This window comes from Melopsittacus undulatus, chromosome 2 (genome assembly GCF_012275295.1).
Source record: "Melopsittacus undulatus isolate bMelUnd1 chromosome 2, bMelUnd1.mat.Z, whole genome shotgun sequence".
NCBI classification, from domain to species: domain Eukaryota; kingdom Metazoa; phylum Chordata; class Aves; order Psittaciformes; family Psittaculidae; genus Melopsittacus; species Melopsittacus undulatus.
The window spans coordinates 52,250,127-52,266,365 of record NC_047528.1 but is presented as its reverse complement, the minus strand read 5'-3'; the positions used below and the strand labels follow the sequence as shown (position 1 = coordinate 52,266,365).

The 16,239-nt window shown below is 40.0% G+C and overlaps 1 protein-coding gene across 5 annotated transcripts in view; it reads right to left on the bottom strand.

Annotated features, from left to right (window-relative positions):
• The window catches only part of MBNL2 (muscleblind like splicing regulator 2), a 118,064-nt gene that overhangs the window by 86,288 nt on the left and 15,537 nt on the right, over positions 1-16,239 (bottom strand). The window contains exon 1 of one of the 5 annotated variants that reach the window (XM_034071408.1): positions 7,942-8,153. The exons of the other annotated variants lie outside the window; for them this stretch is intronic. The gene's annotated coding sequence lies outside the window, so the exon portion shown is untranslated. Of the gene's footprint in view, positions 1-7,941; positions 8,154-16,239 lie in introns of those variants that run through there. 5 annotated transcript variants of the gene reach the window in all.

The window sequence follows — 16,239 nt, the reverse complement described above, 5'->3', positions numbered from 1 at the left end:
TTGCCCAACATTCACCACGAAAAAAATACAGAAAGAACAAGCCTGCTGATGCACAAGGCACGACTAAATTTCATAACAGCAGCACTGGAGCCAACAGAGCCACACAAATAAAGTTTTGTACTTTAAAATCAGAAAAGTAGAAACTTGCCTGCTGTGTCTACAGTCCTATTTCAGGGCATCCATTTTTAGCTTCCAGTGAAGCACTCCAGAAATGAAAACCAGCACATTTACCTTTCTCCCAAGTAAAAAGTACGCTGAAATGTTGGCAGCTACAGGCCAAGAGGGCTGAGATACAGGTAGTTATCTTTACCAAAGTAGACCACTACAACTGTTTTAATTTCATTTCTCTAAGAAAAAAAACCAAACAAGAATCCTCAAGTTTAAGGACCTACTACACAATCCTGCTGCAGCACAGCTACCTCTCACCCATTTCACTGGAAGGCTAAAAAACATCACTTCACAAAGCTTTATCACCTACAAGTATGTTTACAAGGAATTATCATTTTTTATTAAGGAGTACAATTCTGACAACTGTAGAGAAGAACAAGAAAACACAAATCATAAAAGCTCAAAAATAAGCAAAACGAAAGCAAATTAACCATCTCACCTTTTTAACCTGCTGATTTTTCTGGGACCTAGTTCTCATATCAGTCTTACGAATGTTGAAAGACATTTAATTTAAAATGGTAGCTAAAAGTGCTAAGCATTTGCAGATGATATGCAGACTGAAGTCAGACCAGAAGTTCAGGGTCAACCACTTCTACAAAAGCCCCCAAACCAAGCAAAATCACATTGTTAAAGATCATGTTTTTACTTTAAATATTCTACTGTAATTTTCATAATGAAGCTTGGCAACAGAGTTTTCATCCTCTGCTTTGCAACATAACCACAAACAATAAAAGGTAGTTTGCAGTTAACATAAAATTTCTGCAAAGTCGTGTCTGAAGCCAACTGTAAAGAGTGACAAAAGGCTCTCATGATAATGAGTACACTGGATGATAAAATGATACAATAGTTTAACACAAAGGCAAAATAATGCAGATGACGGAAAGAACTGAAAAGTAATAAATAGTACACATACAACACCAGGATCAAACAAAACATTACTACAGAGGAAAGATCTTGTAGACATTTTGGGCAATTCGATGAAAACTGCAGCAAAATACTCAGCAGCTGATAGAGTATAAAGCAAACAGAAGATCTGGCAGTATTAAAGAAAACCAGAAAAGGAATATGCTACTATGTGTAGTCACGAAGCATGTAACTCTTGAGTGATAAATCAAGTTCAGAGCCACTCCATCTCAGAGATTACTGCAGTGCTAGGAAAAAGGAGAACAGCAACAGCACCAACAGCTCTACAAAAGGGCAGACATATATGAAAAGGCCACAGTGATGCTTTTGACCACAGAAAGAATATGACATTCATACAGATGGATGATGAGGACCGCTAAATTTTGACTAGGAGGCAGGAGGACTCAGTGAATTACCACCTGGGAAATCATACAAAAGAGAGCTCTATCTTTGCATATGACAAACAAGCTAGAGTGTGAAATTAAGTGACAGGTGATGTACTGAAGGTCAAAAATATAAACAAGTGAAAAATAATTTTTTGACTTTATCAAGTTATTTAAATAGTCATTAGAATCACTGACGGCTACTAAATTCAGCGGTTGAGAAGGAAAGCCCTCCTCAGAGTGCCTCCCACCTCTGGCGACTAACAGCTAGAGTCATGCGCCAGTCAAGGCATGCTGTCCTCAGCTTACCCTTTTGCCTTCTCCAGCTCAGGACGGCAACTCCTTACAAGCAGCCTAGTTCTGCAGCCAGAGCTGGCTATGCATCTTTAGGGACATGCTGATCCTCAAGTTCTCCCATAAGAAACTCAACACTTCCATCTCCTATTTCAAACACATGGATTTTAGAGATGGTGAACTCATTCCCCCTATCTTCAGGCACTTAAATGTGCACTGGCAACCAAAAAGCTCAAGCTCTGGTGTCCTCATGCCAAAGGGGAGATAGACATCTCCAAAGGATGATGCAGAACATGAAGGTATGGCTTAATCTCCGGAGGCCACCAGGAAGCCACCAACCTAAATGGACAGACACATGCACACAAGGACCATCAGATCACACAAGGAACTGTGCCACCTGCTCTGCACTCCAGAGGGATGATTTACCAATTTGGGAATGCAGAAAAACCCATTGCAGAAACACGTTTGTTCTCAGGAATCACTCCCTTGCCCTTCAGTGATTTTATCCTGCTCAACAGAATGGAGAAAGAAGTGGGTCAAAAAGACGGTGCAGAAAAAAAAAGAGGAAAGGGACTGGATACCTCATGTCCAACACAAGTGTCCAACCACTTCTGTCTCCACGGGTGAGGTCTGGAAGATGGATTTAGTCCCAGCTCTCCAAAGAAGAAAAAAAGTGAAAAAAAAGTGGGGAAAAAAAAAAAAGTGAAAAGAAAAAAAAAGCAAAGCACTGGCTTTATAAACACATTGGTGCAGCCACTTCCAAAGCCTTTCATGCCTGCTCCACCGTGGCACAGAAAGAAAATCTTAAGAGTTTTTTGGCTCCTCCTGCCCCCTTCACATTATGGCAGTAGAGCAACCTAACCCCAAAGTGTCCCCCAACATTAGCAGAGGGGAACTAAAACATGCACAGGAATTGTAAAGAAATACATGCAAAGCTCTAAGTTTTTAAAGGCAAGCTCCTTTTAAAGAGCTCCAGGACAGCGGCGCGCCGTGTTGCCGAAGCATGTTCGGCATGCCAATAAGGACTGCAGCACTGCAATCCCTAGCACAAGCAGCCCACACACCAGCATCATCTTCTGCAAAAGCCTCTTGCCAGCCAGAGGACATGCCCCAGGCCTCAACGCTTTCGGGAGATAAAGGTGGAAGCCAGAACTGGTCTCCTAATGTCAGGCAGAGGCTGTAGCTGGGAATGCTGTGCCACGCGTGAACGGAGTCATCAGGGAAATCCCGTATGTGTTATTGCAGCCTTTAAAATAAATATAAAAGCAAGGCAGCACTGAAGTCCTGAATCATTAACCAGGCATAGAGGTATGCTCCTGCCTGTCCCACTGGAAGCACAGCCAGAGCTGTTTGCTGACAACAAATGCAGCTGTATGCTTGAAATATCCATATAGCTGCTGGAAACAGCACCACAGACCATCCGAAAAGTGGGAAAGAGTAACCCAAAAAACATAAAAATGGACTAAATCTAGGCTTTGATATCCTACAAGGTGGCTACTTCCCCCCACCTCGATGTCAAGAAGAGGTCTCCCACAGCATGCTGTCGGAGGAGAACGTTACAGCTCTTCTTAATAAACCCATCATGCTGAAACCCAGCACTGAAAAAAATCATTCTTCTGAGTGCTTGAAAATAAACTGAAATCCTGCCACTCTGCAGTTTAAGATTAGTTTACACCAAGTTCAGAACACTGCCTGTAACACCTATGAAGTCCAAAAATCATGATCAGTTCACGAAACTGGGGGGGCAAAGGCCTGAGCCACTTAGTATACCTGAAACATATGTAACAGAACATGGGGGGGGGGGGGGGGGGGGGGGGGGGAAGAGGGGTGTTAAGAGAGGGAGAGAAACAAAACCCCCACAATTTAAAAGTCCTCAAAAACCCAGGGAAAATATGTATTCAGCCTGGATAGGAGAGAATGCTAGAGGCTTAAATAAAGCAGTATTTGATAAACCTCTCTCCTATAAATGATCACAAAAACACCCCAAGAAAACAGTGAAAAGTTGTCTTCAGAATTCACAAGGAAAAAAAAAAAAGCAATTTTAACAGAGTCCTAGATCCATAAAGCTACAGAGGGAAAACATTTCTGTATTCTTCCTTACTTGTATTCTCTAATCCTGCCTATTGTCAGAGGTGCTGTACTCCCTGCAGGAAGCAAGATTTTACAGCACATGAACCTCCAGACTGACCTTGCCTCTATTTATGAGTTCATCAATGTGCAGCAACCAGATCTTCCTGAAACACTGCTTATCATCCACTCAGAAACTGATTTAAAAAACATATTGATCTAAAGTAAAAAAAAAAAACCCTCATAAGCTCTGATATGAACCATCTGTTCCTATGTCTTGATGCGTATCTTCATGCAACTGCACTACTAAATCCCTCCCACTGTCTTTATTAGCTGTTGTTTACAGCTGAGCTGTAACATACAAAGTTTAAGATATTGATTACAAGCCCACCACTTCCTTTTGCCAGACTTATGGCTCCAGGAATTCTACAGGTCTTCTGCAGAAGCAGCCAGCTGCACACTGGCAGCTCTCAACAGCTTCAGTAACTATCAGTAGCACACAGTCCCCTACATAATTAGTATTTCTTCGTGTTAGTTTTAAGGATTCTGCATTTAATCTCCTGTAGAGTATGCTCTTTAAGTTTCTCAGTCCCAAAGATTTTCCTTTTTTAGTGTGCCCAAAATACTGAACTAAGAGCTCTGTCTCACCAGCATGGTCGGAGGGAAAGCTCAGCGTCTTAACAGCCTTATTAAAAAGAATCATTAAAAAAAGAAATGGGGAGATTATGAAGTTGGCACATTCTAGAACGGGTCTGCATGATTTATTTCTCCTCATGCACCCTCTACCCTAAATATAGCCAAAAAGTTTGTTTTTAAAAGAAGACTTTGGACTTCATATATCAATAACCAACTGCTGTCACTGCATTTGCTATTAATGTATAAGAAGATTAGTTTAATTAGCCAAGCAGTTACTGCTACTATTATTTGAACTAGTTGTCAGCACTGACAGTCTCTTGAATTGAGTTTGATTTTCCTCAGGCTGTAATTTCAGCCTGATTACAGACCAGCTACATAGCTCTAGCTCACACTAGTTAACCATAAACACATTGTATTAAATATAACATACCAAATTAGTTTCACAATCAAATGCTGGAAGTGCTTAATTAAAAAAAAATACATACTAAAAAATACAGCAGGTGATTTTATTCTCTTTTTGTAGCTTTTGTAACAGCTACAGTCACAAAAAAATGGGGGGTAAAATAATATGGCCTTAAAAAAAAAAAGTTTCTTCCCTGAAAGGAAAAAAAAAAGAAATCCTTAAGGTCAGAAATTTTTTAGTAACTCTGGAGAACAAGATATCACGAGTAGCTATTATGTGAAATTTAAATCCTAGCAATGTGTCTAACTAACAATTTAGGAAATTAAAACCATATGTGCAATCATTAATGAGGAATTTCATTTGAACACTAAGTCTTTTTCTCATCTCTTAGTACTATAAAACCTGAACATTTTACAGAGCTTTTTACAAATAAACACAGTACAGGTTATTCCCGACATACTTGTGAGCAACAGAGAAGAACATTCATTCACAGCAGAGATGAGTTACCAAACCCAAGTGCCTGAAATCCCACATAACATTAAGAGCTCTTTTTCTCAGCACCATACAATTACCTTAGATTTCTATAAAATGTAGGGTTACAAATGAAGAATTTGATTTGACTTTATAAACACTCTATAATCAAACACTATACTTCAGGACCTGTAACTTACTAGAAAATCCTACCTTAGGAAAATGAAGAAATTAATTCTAAACAGCAATTATTCCTTGAAAACGGATTGAACACAGCAAGATGTTATCGCTCTAATAGCTCTGATGAAATCCACAGAGCAATTAAGCAGAGCAGATACTACCAAATGAAAAGAGGTACCAGAATCTGGTCCAAAATACTTTTATTAGCATTTATTTATATAAAAATGTAATTGCAGAATATTTGCTACCACCTCTGCCCCCCAAGATGAAAGCCCACTTACCTGTACGTGTAAAGCAGTAGTATAAATACACCTGGAGCAAGAAACATTTTTTAAAATGCTTTTGTCACTTGATTGTCAATAGCTTCTATCAAACTATTTGATTAAGTGATGAATGCAAATTTCACTTTGGCAGTCAGGCATAATAAGGATAATTGTAAACACTGCAATCTCCAAGGTACAAAAATTAGCCACTTTAATTATCTGAAAGTGAGAGTCTCAAAACACTAGAATGAAAAGTTTTCTCCAAAAGCTCTGCATGAAAATGGTTTTACTTGCAAAAATTAAAAATTCAGCTCACATTTTATAGCTTGAAAAAGATCATTTGACTTGCTTCTAAGTATCAATCTTTGCCTTGCTTGCTTAACACGCTCTGCACACAAACAACCCATTTAAACATCAGTAGTGATAGACAAACATACATATCCATACCCTGTGGATTTTTAATAATAATAATGTTCTATAGCCTGACATGTTACCCCATTTTGAAATTCTCAGAAGACACAAGATTGACTTTACTTAGAAGAGTACAGGGTTTAAAAATATCTGGTTCATGAACGGAAGATGTGTCAACAACCTAACTGCAGGTCTTCAAGTATTTAGCCAGGGTGCAGGGAAGTTAAATCAACCTCAGAGTCAGCTGCCAGGAGGTGACATCAGGAGTTTTGGGCCCATGTCCTGCACTTCACTTTGGAAAAGGGAGGGCAGGGGTAGGTAGTTGGTCTAGAAGGGCCTATTTAATGCAATGCTTTCAAAAGTAGTGTAACTTGTTCCTAGAATATGAAAAAAAAAATAATCTTAAAACTCCCCCAACATTACACCACTGAAAGCTTTCCTAGGCAGTTAAGAAGTACTTTTCTTTAATTTCGTCTTTAAAGAAACTGATATTTAGTCTTCCATTTGTTTTTTCTACTGACATCCTATTGGAATACAAGTATCTATATGCAGTGTTCATGGCTATTACAGGAGAAATAACACTGATAACATTTTTTGCTGTTCACTGTCAGTCTTGAAGGAAAAAAATAAACTCCCTACATTATATACTCTACATAAAACATTGCTGCTAGAACTTAATTGAAGACAGCATGCTAATTCAGGTCACTAGTTGTGTGGGATCCTGAAAGGTACTGAGCACCAATCAGTACATATGGCAGTCTAAAAGTTGATGGGGCTTCAGCACATCACAGGATGAGGCAACGGTTCTCAGACCCCTCTGCAACATGATGGTAAAGTTTGCTTCCAATCTAACAAATAACAACTGCTCTATTCTTCCAGAATTTTACAGATTTTTGTCCAAATAACCCTCTTCCTTCTCTCCACAGCATTTAACATAAATCTTCTCCATTCCTTTCTGAGGCTCCTCCTCCGCGAGAAAGTTGATGTGCCTCAGCACAGTGAAATCATTGCTCTAAAAGCCAGCCTGCTCATTAAGTTATACTGCTAGCTGTGTGTTCTCTCATTAAAAATGTATAACGATCAGATAATTGCAGCACATATTATTAACCTTGCTTTCATGTACAGGTTCTCTTTTGCTGCCAAGACAAAGACCTGGAAAGGGCAGGGAAAACGCTCAAATATACTACAACACAAAAAAACCCTCCCAGCTTGCCTTCAAGAGCACAAGGAATCACAGTGCAGTCAAAAATGCTCACACTTTTACAACGGGGCAAAATATTGTAATCTCACTGTATGGCTCCTATATGTCTAAGACAAGGAGTCTTGGCTTCAGTTAAAGCCTCTGACAGGGAATTACATAGCTCAGCCAGTTTAATTCACCTAAATCTTCAAACATTGCTGCTATAAACTTCATAGATTTCCAGGTTGACTCCTTCTTTCTGAAAGCTATGATGCACCACCAGACAGCAGCCCAGCTAAAAATCCAATTAGGGTAACAGCACTTCTGAAACACACTGACCTATTTCTTTTTTTACTTGCGTTAATATGCGTATACTCACATTCTATTTCTGACAAGAGCTATTTACGTTGGAAATTAATTCCCTTTCAAACCAAGTTACCATAAAATCCACTTACTGGACGCAAACAGAATACATTCACCGGAGAAACATCATTTCCCCGACTCCCCCAAGCAACACAGACAGGATGCAGCATACTGCAGCAAACTCTTCAAACATTCAATAAAAGACAGCGATCCTCCTACCTTGTTTAGCCTTGTCTATTCGGCACATTTCCAACGGGAACAGGAACATCTGATATAAACAAACAGCCATATCTTTCCCATCCCATCACGGCAAGTCATTTTCAAATGAAACGATAAGCAGCCTGTAATTTTCCCCTTCCACCCCCACTCAGAAAGCCTTGTGCCTTATCTGGGGATTTTTCCTCAGATGATGAAGCAAAGACACAGCCTAAACTCTGTTGCTGAAAGACTGCAGCCCTTCCTTCTCCCAGAGCCCTCCCAGCATATGGCAGCCAATCACACCCAGCTTCGTCAGCCCTGTGCTCTCAAACCAATCCTAACGGGATGATTGACACAGCAACACAGCACTTCTAATGTGTAAAAACAATGCATCCATACTGATGAACCAGGAATTTCCCTCGCGCAGGGAAGGAGTTTTACCAGTGAAGTAAAGCGATACCTCCATGAAATGACACACACAGCAGAAGAAAACAACTCCCCTCCACTGCAACAGCAGCTACACCATGTCTTCTTACACAAGGATTTTCAAAGCTTTGCTAATTGTAAATGCGTGCACAAACAAGGTTTCCAGAACTGCGGAACCGCAGGGATGCCATTCTGCTTGCAGAGGTGAGCTGTGCACCATAAACCAAACAAACTAGCTCTTATTTTTAACACGTAGCCAAAACACACTCCAATTCAGGCAGCAATATTTTAATGCTGCATAATCTTACAAGTAGTATTTGCATTTAACAGCAACACATGCATAATGTCCTTCCGAATATTCGAGACTAGTTGTTAGGGACTGCAGGTATGGGATGCTTCTCGATGAAAACATAATCTCTACAATGGTGTTTTAATATCTTTGGCAGACAAATCACAGCAGCAGCATCTAAACTGCAGTTTGGGTGATTAGCTTACCACTGATGCTCATTTGTATCCAAGCTCTGGCATGAGGACTATGATACCAATTGCCATTTTCAAGTCAAACTGTGGGCAGCTTGGTACGCTTGGTACTCAAGGTCTGCTGCCAGTCAGTTCTCCCCACAAATTTTGCTGAAGTTTTCTCTAACAGGAGAACAAGCAGGCAAGGATTATTGAGAAAGAGTTGCAAATTAGAAAAGTATCAAAAAGGAGGTTAAGCTGAAAGTCAATCTTTATCCAGACAAGGGTAAAGACTGCAGTACAATGCTACTTTAGACAGCATTTATGCAATTCAAGCCATTACAGTAAAAAAAAGAAAAAACAAACAAAAAAAGTGTAAAATGTGTTTAAAATTCCACTAAAAGTTTAGAAATACAAATAGACAAGAGGAAAACAAAGGTCTCATTCACTGGCAGCTCTGTCCCAAGGCCCCATTGTTTCCTATGGGCTGTTTTGCATATTATAAACACAGCTTCCCAAAAATCTATTATTCCTCTATGCCACAAGCAAAACCTCTCCTTTGGGATCCATCATCTCCCACCCAATTTGTTAAAAACCTCCTCTCCCTAGCACAGCTGAAATGCGCTCCTTACTCCCTGCTCAATCACCCCTTCCACTCTGCTCTATTCTGCCCTATATACATAAATATATATGTATATATATATATTTGTGTGTGTGTGTAGATATAAAACCCAACCAAAACCCCAAATAATTGACTTTGATGGGTCTTGAAAGACCTCAAGGCCAGGGGTGGTAATGCCATCCATTACTATGATGACCAGTTGGTATTTTCCACATCTTTTTGACTTTGCCAGTCTCGAGCTGCCCGTGTTAAAAATTTTCCATGCTGGACATCTGCTGCAGGATTTATTTACTTTTCTGCCAAAACACAGTTTGCCCATTTCCGAGATAGCCAAGGCAAAAACATGTTTGCTCTGCTACCCTTGTAACTCACTCACTGGGGAGCTCTGGCTCCCATGGCCATACTGGGGCAGTCTGAAAATTACCAGAGTGCTGATCCCTTGCTTTTTCAGTTGTTTTTCTTTGCTAAATCAAGGCTATGTTGTTTTGCTATACTTATGAAAATATTTTCCTATTGAGAAAGCTTTAAAACCTGCTAGAATTCAGCTGACACACATCATCGCTCTGATTCTTTTCCTGATACCTACAGTGCAAACCTCAGAAAATGTTCTGCAGTCAGCGTCCACCGCCTCCTCCAGCCACCCTGTCCGTATGTGGCTGGAAAAGCACCAGCCCAACAGTGCGACTGAGCATGTAATGGGCTCAAGTTACAGGAGATTAGCAGGATTTCCCCTGTAACTGCTGCTCCCATCTGCCAGAGACCAGACATTGGAGCTGACAGCAGGAAGACAACCTTGCCTGTTGCTCTCATGACCCTTCAGCTAGTGCCCCACGGACATGCAGGAGACAAGCTCTCAAGAGCACACTGAAAGGGGGTGTGAGAAAGGTCAGGTGGATCAAAATGGGACATGAAGCTGAGCAGAAGAGGAAGAGAGAGCAATGAGTGGGAAAGGGAGGAAGAGAGACACAAGAGCCAGAGTCTGAAAATCCTGGGTCTGGTTGAGCAGAAGGCTACAACAAGGAAGATGATGGTGCCCAAGCCTGACAAGGAGCTGCGTGGAGTAAGCAGCACAGCCACCACCAGCCAACAGGAGCCAGCCACCCTCCACTTGGACAATGTCCATGTTCAGACGGCAACAGAATCCGAGAGCTCGTCGTCTGTTACTTTGCTCCTAGAGACTGAGGAAACTTCCAGGTTACCTCAAAAACAATCCAAACAAACACCACACAACACTAAAACCCTCAACAAAAGCACACGAACAACACAAATCCATGTCAGGTTGCCAGCACAACCTCTCAATAGGCAAGGATTCAGCACTGGCTGCACAACCACATTTCAGCACCGCCACTTCATAGCACATACACCAGTGTTCAACCACTGCAGAGTTTCAACTGCAGTCAGACAGGGTTGAGGTGTTCCCAGATATCATTCCTAGGATTCTTGAATTCTGAACACAAAACTGTCAGTCATGCAGCCCACCCAGCTCCTCGTGTGGATTATTACCTTTTAGTTCCTCCCTTGCCAAAGGATCAGAAGCCACTCAACTCAATAGGGCGTGATGAAAATAAATCACGTCACGTTTGTGAACCCTTCAGTCAGGCCCCATCAAAAAGCTCAACAGAAAATGTACAATCTTTCTCAAAAATGGCACTCAAGTCATGTGCAACAAATAAGGCATGAGTTCATGGACTGAAGAAAATTATCTCAAAAATACCTGTTCTGTACCCTGAGGTGTGCCCACATGCCCATTCAGATTTTACATCAGTTACAAAGGACAGGATTTCAGTTTTCACGACAACTTCTATAATCATATTATATATTTAATTTCAAAATGACATTCTCTTAGAGAAGCTGAAGAATTCAGACATTAAGCACAACACAGAATAACAAATACAGGTAAATTCCCAACTCAGAAAATGCCATCTGCTCTACTTGACATACTCCTTTAATTAATGAATCAAGGGGGAAATGCTGCTAAAGGTGGCTATTACAGACAATTTTCTGATAAAACTTTGGGAGAAAAGTAGACTGCTTTGGAAGTAATAATGAGGAAGAGAACTGGAACACACAGAACCCACACAGCCATTTTTTTCCTTCTTAGCTCTTGAATTACAGTGATTAAGTCTAATCCCAGAAACAACAAAATGTCTCAATTTAAAGGGAGTTTTGCAAGAAGCATGGAATATCTATAATACTAACACTGAAGGCACCAAGCAACTTATGTGACATTTAGTATAGCAGAAACATGATTTTGAGCCTTGTGTAGATGACCTATGACAACAGAAACATTTTGGCAAGTTCAGCAATGGCAAGCAGAACTTTAAAACTATTTTCTATGTCACTAATAGATTTCTCTCATAGTAACTTTTTCTACTACTAGCAAAATTCAGCTTTGGTAGCTATGGTCTGAATGACAGCATAAAGAAAAGTCTAGGTGGCTGCCAAGATTTTAAAATTCGGCATCTAGACCTATTAATGCATAATACCTGTGATGCCAGCCTTTGCAAAATACCTCATTCTCTCTTAGGGCTGAAGTGATGGTAGAAATCATTGTAAGTTACAAAAGTAAAGAGTAATGCCAAAATTCAAGTTACTAACCGGAAGCAGGTATGCTGTACCAAAAGGACATGTTATCAGAAGAACTTTAACTGCAGGATTTCAATTGTTTTAACTTCCTAGCATTCAGGCATCCCAACATCTCCCTAATGAAGGAAAACTGGAGATGGACTGTGCACAGACATGAAAACAAACTATTTTCATCATATATGCTGAAATATGAAAAGAAAACACACCACTGAAGCAAGCACGTATTCAAGTTACATGTTAAGGTTCAATCTTACCAAAATTAAGGTGGCTTCTGGAGGCTTTCCAAATCCCCTCTCCTTCCGCTGGTTGCACAAGGAATTTAAGCCATGTCTAAATTGTGAGATCCAAACACATGGGTTCACATACACATGCAGTCTGCATCCTAACTGTATTTTGGGATAACACCAATTCCCCATCAGGATGAAAACTAAGTACATATGCCCCATGCCTTCCCACAGGGTGGTCCCAGTTGGGAAGGGTGCTGAAGGCACCAGGCAGAGCAGACCTGCAGTACACTCTAACCAGGCTTTGTATAGCTGAACATTTGAGATACATATCTTGGGTGCTGTGGAGAGCTGAGCTGCCTCTGGATGGTAGCCTTATGCACTTAGCTTGAAATACATTTGACGAAATATAAACAACCACATCTCACTGAGTCACTCTACTCCCCCTCTCTCTTTATAGCCACTGAAGAGAAATAGGCATTTGTGGGCTGTGATTCATCCTGTCCCAAAGTAGCTATTCTAAGAGATTCCATCATATCCTAAAAGCATCTATGTGTCTCTTCTGTTGGTTACCTGAGACGATCACTCTTAGGCTCCTTCTATCATGTCTTTCATTAAACATATAAGAAGCTGTATTAGGAACACAAATATTTAGACCCTTAACTTGTATGCACTGGACAGCGCCTTCAATTTCCAAGCTCATTTAAAATAACTAAAGACATTAACATACAGCTAAAGAACACGTGTATTTTGACAATGTACAGTTACAGCTTAGGTGTAAATCAGCTTGCCATAAGCATGTTTCAGATATGTTGCTATATAAGCTACATAAGCATGTTCTCTAAGCTATGCTGAAGATGTCCAAGGCTTTATTTCCCTGACTGAACATCAGTGTTGTACTCACTCACGCTTTCTTCCTCTGAACATCTGATTGATACCAAATTAACATAAGAGGACTCGGCCTGGGATCCTCCTCCTGATTTTCTTTTTGGTCTGGGAGGGGAGCTTTTCTGTGGGGAGGGAGGACTGATAAAACAACCAGTATCTTGTTGACTCTGTCTATATAATCTAGGTAATATAAACTAGCAAAATAATAAGCTAGGTAAAATAAACGGCCAAACAGCCTATATCACCTTACTCTTACAACACTTATGCAAAAGTGGGGTTTTTTTTTCAGGAAAGTGATCCTATTTTTCTTCATGACAACTGGGGAAAAAAAAAAACAAAACGCAGTTTGCTGATCTGAAATACCAAATCATAGAAGTATTAAACCATTAACATTGAAATTTTTGGCACCTGGACATTTAGTGCCTTCTTAGATGCCCTAGGGAATTCCTGTTGACCTCCAGTGGCCACTACTGGGAAGACTGGGCTACTGTTGTCTCAGCTTATATCTGCCAGCCCTATGCAGATGTCGAGATACAAGACTGTTCAGTGTTATTTTAGATGCTATATATACAGGTACCTGTCTATGTCCACAAATGTAAACCATTTCATCAATACATATCAGAATAGATCTTCCCAACTCTTCTAGCAGAATGTATAAGGGTTACATACAAACCAAAATCCTTTATCTTCAACTGCTGAACCCTACCTAGATGTTTTAAGATCACAAGGAATCACAGGGTAAAAGCATAAGCACTATTTAAGCCAGGAACATATATCAGAAATTCAAGATAATTCTCTCTGCTAACTGACTTCATGTTGCCCTATATTGTTCACCGTCTACCATAACCAAGGAATTACGCGATGGAAGTCTCCCAGACCTCTCACTCCAGCCGAAAAAAACACCAAATGTTTAAGCCTTCATAAAAATGTATTTTCAACCTACATGGTTATGAAGAATACTTTCCAAATGTGTCAAATTAAGAAGAAAGCAAGTGTTGTGCCCTTTAGCCTTTAATACCCATTTGGAAACAATGAGAAGGTGCAAACGTTTGCCACTATTCACTAATGCCTAAATTATCTTTAGTGAGACCCCTGTGTATTGGGAAGTTCTTCCAGTGCTGATAAAAACATGCTCCTTCCTCCTCAGATCCCTCCATGACTAATTTCCTCCATAGCCATTGTTCTGACCTCAGATTTGGAGTAGCTCCTATTCAAACCCACAACAGGAGGAAGCCATTTGATAAATCACCTTTTCAGAGAACCTACTAACCTCAGCCACAAAGTTAGATGGGCACAGGAAAACCCTTGTGTTTCAGGGACCATAGGTGGAGCATGGATATACTAAATACTACCCTTTATCCTAAGAATTTGCTGGCTTCACACAACAGCCAACTTACCAGGGAGCAAGATCTGTCCTCTAAAAAGTTCCTAAATTATCAATATTTCACATAAGTACATGAGAAAAATATTCTAATGATGTTTTTGCAGGTAAAACAAGGCAGGTTTTTTTTTATCTCCTATGAAGCTTCAGTTACCAGCCTCTAATGTATCTCAGATCCTGCATATAAGTCAAGTAATGGCTGCAAATAATATCTTCAGACAGTGATGCAATGAGGACTCTAGTTATCTTTTGAATCCAAAAGTTCTGTTTTATTACTCCATTATAAACACAAAATAAAAATGATGCCACTGAAACTAAGCTCCATTTTTAATTTTTCTCATCTTCAATTAGCACAAAAATAAATCAAGGCAGTCTAATTCATTAAAATTATCCTGCTGGTTTTGGACATATACAGGTGTAAAACACCCCACTGCTATGTAACAGGTGATACTAGCTTCTGTTTCCCTGTGAGTTGCCACTTAACAGCCCAAGTCTGTAGGGTAGATGCTCAGGGGCATGCAGCAAAATCAGCAAGCAATCTCTACTGTAAGCAGAGCAAATAGGCTCCAGGAGACTTCACAGAAAATGAGAGCCAATTGGATAATTTTTGTTTTTTGAAATCAGCAAGAGCAGGATTCAATTCCTCACCCTTTTAGAGCAATTAATAACCTGCACATGTAAGAGCAGAGGACTCCATATAATTACCAAAGCCTTTCTTTGGCAAGGAGGGAAGGCCTGGAGTATGTTAAGTACAGGGTTTTATTTCTTTCTGTGAAGCATAGATGATAGGTAGGAAAAAGCTATGCCAAGTGAACTGCTGGCAAGGAGCTAGTCTTTCGGTTTGCAGGCAGCTCTGTTTTGTGAAGTCTATGAGTTTGTGTTCACATAGGCAAGCTTTTATTTAAACATCACTTACATGCATTCAAACAGTTAGGAGTTTTGCACCAAATTTCCATTTTCACCTCAAAAGACGTCATTTTGTTTCAGCTCACTCTCCAGTTACTGTGAAGTGCCAGGAATGCTTTTATTTGTATAATGTTTTTAAACAGTGATATGGATCTTTGCCTAATTACCCAGATACATAATATTATACACATGATCCATGAACTTTTTTTTGCCGATGTCATGTAACAGAAACAAAAAAAAAATAAGTAGCTGTATACACAGGAAGAAAGAAGAATTGTTTTCATGCAGGAAAAATAAGCAAATGAGAGTAATGAAGAGCAAAAACCAAGGTCCTCTAGCATAAGCACTAAGTGCGGGATAAAATGGCATCCAAAAGCCTGATCTCTGCCAACAGCATGTTTCAAGTAGCACACGTCAAGATATAATCCTGCCACCTCAAAAAATTAAGTACATATCAGAAAGAACGCCTCAAAAATCAAATCACATCACTTCATTCACCAGTCATGCAAAGAGAAACAAAGTTTTATTTGCAGGAAAAAAAAAGCTTGTAAGCAGGCAGCATCCAGCTTTCTAACACTCTTCTGTACTTTTTTCTGACTCCCCTCTTCCTCTACCTTCTTCTTCCCCCCCCCCCCACCAAAAAAAAAGCATTATAAAATTGACAAAGCCATTTATTTAGTTATTCCTCCTCATACAACTCTAATAAGGAAAAACATGAGCACTAATACATACTAATATAGCCAAACTAAGTCTTTGGCTTCCTTAAATACAGTACTAGGCAAAGGGAACTGCAGAGGAAGAGCACAGTATGAAGGTTACACAGACCT